We start from the raw sequence: 6000 nt of genomic DNA on the forward strand, positions 1-6000 counted from the left end.
CCAGGCACCACCACCAGTAACTCCTCATGCTGCAGTGGTCCACTCCTTTGGCTTATAAACATCAAATTTAAGCATGCTTTAGTGAGACAGAAGCAAAAGGGTCAGAAGAACTGCTGTAATGAAAAGGGGTCCACACTGTTAGTGCTGGAGGAAGAGACAGGCATCTCTTGCTCCCGCTTGCATTTAAAAGACTTTCTCTCCCAGAGCGTGTAGGTTGTTACAAACTTCTCCCTCAGCTGCTTTGTGCTAAGGCTCTTTGCTGGAGCAGCCATTCTTTGAACAGATCTCTAGTTTGCATTTGACAAGCCAATTTAAACTGTCCATTGGTTCTATATCTAATGACAAAATACAGATTTTCTTTGGTCTCTAGACCCAACATCATCATTTTCAAAATCATAGCTCTGTTTTATCTGGAAAGGACAGATCAGGACTGCATGCTTCATTCTGATACGAGCAGTGGACCAGTTAATTGCCCTCTTCAGAAGGATCCAAACAAGCAATCAGGGATCTTCCTTACAGGCAGGGAGATGAGGCAAGTTCTTTGGACAGGTTTCAAACACCCAAACTCCAACAGCAGCAGACAATACTAAGAGATTTCCTTATCAGCAGAATTAATCTGGATCGTTCATGTCCCTTCTTGGAGCAGCAAGGGCTTCTGCCATTCCAAAGTGCAAAGGCCCTGACTGCTAACCCACAAGGTAGGAGAAGGCTCTGTTCCTCCCTCCCAACAACACCGGACAAAGAAGTGCTCTCCAAAGTTGTGCTTTAGTCCCTGCAGAAAATCCCTCTCCCCACTTTAGCAACTCAGGTTCCTAAGGTGCAATGGAAACACGTCTCTGCCCCATGAAGTTGTCCGCTAACTGGTTTGGTTTCGTCAGTAACTGATCAAGAAAGAAATGGAAAAAGTATTTTTAAAACTTCAGCTTCTGCCTTAACATCTCTTTGCAATTATGATTCTGTGTCTGTAGAAATAAATGAAATTCTTAAGGAGCCAAGCATTATAATTTGAACGATATGATCCTACCAATTGCATTTTCTTTATAATCCAGACAATGCAACAGGGAAGCAAAGCCAGGATAACTTGGAATCAGTTCAGAAATCTTTTGGAGTTAACTGATGAGTTTACGGTAAAACACTGACTTCATTACCATGTTTAATAAACACTTGTATAACCAGGGCTCCGAAATGATGTTGTTATGCAGTTATGTCAAGGTCTAAATAACATATCTGAAACAATTGCCTAAGTCCTACATGAGATGTGGTAAGCTATTCTCTTCTGTCTCCAACAGGCACTAGAACCTGCAGAGTACCTGTCCAGCCGTTGCTGAGGAAGAGCAAGATCACGGACAACCTCATACCCCCAGAGCGAGCTGACCCACTACCAAAGGACAAGGCACCGGGAAGGAGATTTGTGTACAACGACAGAGCAGTACAAGGAAACCTACGTCAGAAATCCCACTCGTGTAGTTTGTAGCCTAGAGAAGAGGAATTGCATTCCTAGCTGCACACCCTTCCCAAAACCAACTCAGAGCAAAGCCAATGTCCCTCCCACCTATGCACTAAGCCAACTTTTTCACCTCAACACCTGCCTTAGAAAAACAAAGAGAACACACAAGTCTGCAGTAAGGAAGCAAAGGAGTGTCTTTTTTATCCAGGAATGTGAAGAAACTGCCCAAGTGCACAAGTGTGGAAAGCAACAGTCTCCACAGAAGAGAGGAAGCTGCTGCAATCCTGTGCGTGAGGCAGCACAGACACCTTTTCCCTCACTGCTTGAGTTCTCACACCCCTTGTACTGACAGGTCCGTAGGATGAAAACATTGGCAACACACCTTCACAGAATACATCAACTGCCAGACTCGACGGGGCTCAGGTGTCATGCCGGGCCACAGAAAGATTGTTTGCCTGGGAAAATCACAACCCCACAGAAATTCGAGTTTTTAAAATGCATCATACCTCTTTCCCAGGCTCTCAGTTTTATTCTTTCTGTTCTCAATCATTGTCAATACAAGCACAAGGGAGAGGAACATTTGAATATGCACAGGCATTCTACAATTAAAAAAAATAACTCTATAAATAAAGGGAATTATATACTTGGCTATGAGGTATAAAGGATAGAGGAAACCCACAGGACCAAGGGCTGTTGCTTAGCACATACATCACACCTGGCAGAGCCCACAAATAAGGGGTCTTGCTGCATATACTGCAATGGCACCAAAAGATCCAGGACCAGTAAGTTACTTGTCAGAAAAATCACTACCAACTTCAGTAGCGCTAAGGAGGTCTGCTACACACCTTGGACTTCTCCTCCTCCACAGACATTTGCAGGGAATAATGTGCAGAGCATAGCCCATGCTGCTTGTAACTCACAAACTCACCATGTGGCTCCGTCTCTTTCCTCAAGGGTGGACCAAATTTTACTTGACCAACGAAAGAGGAGAAAAGGAAAACAAGAATCTAAGCTGGACTGCAATTAGACCCAATTCAGCTCCAAAGGCTAACAAAAAAGACAAATCCCGTTTAATGAGTGCATCATAGCCCCACTGATGGAAACTTCTGACACAGGCACACCCCCAACTTGTGCCTGCTGGAAGCTAAGGGGCACAGAAAGTACTCTTCTGTCACAAAGGCAGCACCATCGCCACTTGCCCCACCTAGTCATTAGAAAGAGGAGGAAAACCATTCAGCAAACAGGGCCGTCAAGTGCCCTCTTTAGAGCAGCAATACAGATGTAATTTAGATAAAACACACAGCCATTGTGGGAATTCGCTCTTGGGTCTGTTCTCTGGGGGGATTCACGAGCACTAAAGAGCCGTGAATGAAGTTTGGAGAGAGCTTATCGCATCTTCTAGGAAAGCTCTTTGGCAGATGCTCTTTAACACTCCTTCCCTCAATTTTAGCTTCAGGAAAGACAACTAAAGCACCAAGGATTGCTCTGATTTAATTCAAACAAAAGAATGACTACAGTTTGGGGAATGGAGTCTGCTTGTAATGGCCAGCGATGAACCACCTCTTTTCCTGATTTCTACAGGACTGTTTCAGTTCAAACTACAACAAGAGACTAAATTAAGGCAGAAAAATCTTCCTCTGCCATTCTGCTACCTAGCAGAATCTGGCATCACTCCGAATATCTCTCCTGCAGTGGCGTATGAAGCGATACCAACCAGCTCTCAGAAGAGCTCAGGTTGCGTCCTGTTCAGTTAAGATGAAGCAATAGTGAGATTTGCTGAAGTGCTGACAAAAGGTGTATTCAAATGTTTCACACTAATGTTTCTTTGGCATAGTCATCTAGAACCTATATCCGTAAGTGAAACAGCATAAGTTTTTCTTTTCCTGAACACCACTAAAAATGTTTCTATATACGTCAGCTATGCAGAATACTAGTTGAAATATGTGAATATCAATGATTATTTTAAGAATATTTAATGTTGTCATATTACACATGCTTACTCCTATGAGGCACCACAAGAGGCTAGAAGTGAACAATAAAACACTTCAATACCAAAATACATTCACCTGAAACCCAGTATTGTGTACCTGGTTTTTAGCAAGTTTCTTCAGCATAATAGCAACAAAGAAAGACAGAAATCAAGCAGAAGCTAGAAATAAAGATTGCATGTACGTTTTTGTACATGAAAGTTAGAATTATTTGGAGACATTTTATCTGTAGAGTGTCTTTAACTTCAAGACAAGGGTTTTTAAAACACTGGATTTGAGCAAGTAAAGACAATGCTGGCCAGCATTTGTCTTTGCTCAGATAACATTTCCTTTTTGGCCTCTCAGTTTAACGGTATTGATAGTTGGAAAGTCTTCACTAACATACAGTTAAGGATGAAGACAGGATGCAGTGACAGAATATCTGTTTTCTCTTGTTTATGAAACACTTCAGTCCTGCACTGCTTATCATCTTACATAAGCGTGCTGTTTTTTCCCAGCTGTTAAAGCAGAAAATCAGAAATTTTGTCTTTGACAATCCAAAGCCATTGGATTTTGACATCTTTTTAACCTCCAGGGAATAGTTCTGCTTCTATGCTGCTCTTTGTTCCTTCCTCAGGGTAAAGACCTTCTGCAGGTATCACCACAGGGACAAGTAAAGGACATGTCATGAAGCATACATTTAGTTCCTGGTAATTCACTGCTTCAGAAGGACCACAGAAACAGGAAATGGACAAAAAAGGGGGAAATTCTCCTCTAAGGATATCCTGGTTTACATGCTTTTAAATGAAATGCTAAACACGGTGCAGGCATTACCGTATTCACATATGCTTCCGTCTTCTAACGGCATGAGCATTCTCCTGACTTGCTTAAACCTCTACCATGAGTCACTCCTGAGGGCCAAGGAGCAGAATGGCAAATGGACAGAGCATAGTTCAAAGCGGAGTAAAAGTACCATTGAACAATGTACAAGCATCAAGGCTTTCGTTGTCTAAATATAGCATTGATGACTCTCGTGTATGCAATTATTTCATGATTCTTAACATGAAAATGAGGCACATCCAAGTCCTGGTGGGGATCATCTCACCTGACCTGGATCCCTCTTGCTGGGCACTCCCTAGTTCTTTCCAAGACTAAGAAGCTACAGATACATTACTTAGGCAACAACTATTCTTCGTGAAGAACGGAGAGCCCCTACAGTACTCAGGAGAAAGGCTGTTATATTTATTTCACAGGGAATAAAACAGCAGTCTTTAAAACCTGCCACTGCCTCGGATAGCAAACCCCCAAACTCAAGTACTTAGAAATATCAATAAACAGAATTAGTATACCTGACATTCGGATGCCATTTATATATATTTAAACTAACATATAGAGATAGCTGTTATGATGGCTTAATTAACCATTTGAAGATCACTACTCTGTGAAGTATTCCGGTTATTTACCCATGCAGGTTCCTGTAAGCAGATAGGGAGATGATCGCCTCTGTTCCTGCCACTGATAAAAATCACAGTTAAAACCTGTCAAAACACATTGATTTATAATTCAGGGATTTGAAACCTAATCGAAAACAAAACGTTGAGGTTGTTACAAATCTGTAATATAAAAACTCATCTACACAATGTATGTAGGTGAGCAGGCACTTCTTTATTGCAGCGCTGGACGCACAGGGGATCGCTCCACCTAGTGTGCGCGCCTAGCTTCTCCGCTACCAAAGTTATATACAATCAAAATATACATATTCATCATATTTTCTAAGAAACAATTAACATATTCATACAATTTCCGAGAACTCATTAATATATGTAAATGCTCGTGACGCATGCGCCTTCAGGTACACAGGTGGTCATCTAAGGTCCTCTGGTGGTCGTCCATAGTCTTCCTCATGGTGTCCTTTAGTTGAACCCAATCTTTGCGCATGCTCAGGTTGGTTGTAAAATCCCATTCTTGGAATCTTCTTAAGTTTTCCCCGGTTTACTGACCAGGCCTACAACTTGATCATTCTCTTGACAAGCAAATTCTACCTCTTCACAATGCTACATTGTTCATAGCTAGTTTATGATTAAATCAGGGATAGCTCATACCTAGTTACCCTTATACAGAAAATATACATATATATATAAAATCTTAATCTTTTAATAATCACTTTTCTAGCTTATAAGTTTCTGTCAATTTCCATGCCTATGAATAATCAATGTTTATTTCTATTAGTATCTATCGATTGGCATTCTTCATATTCATATCAAGATGGGAGGGTAAAGGGGGATTTTTCAAGCAGCATCACTGGTGCATATCAGGTCACACTGTTACAAGACTCAAACAAAACTTTTCTATTCAATTCTTCATCGTTCCATCTCGTTACTGTTAGTTCCTCAGTATGGAACGGCGACTCCCTGGTGAGGTTCCTATGGTTATTGTTTCTAACTTAACAATCCTATCTTATTTATCTATTAATTATATTTAACCTTTTCTATATAATCATATTTTGATTTAAAAAGAATCAGAATATTTACAACAAGGTGAGGATACATTTCTCGCCCTTCTGTGGTTCAAAGGAAACTCCTCTGC

Source organism: Gavia stellata, chromosome 33 (genome assembly GCF_030936135.1).
Source record: "Gavia stellata isolate bGavSte3 chromosome 33, bGavSte3.hap2, whole genome shotgun sequence".
In the NCBI taxonomy this organism is placed as follows: Eukaryota; Metazoa; Chordata; class Aves; order Gaviiformes; family Gaviidae; genus Gavia; species Gavia stellata.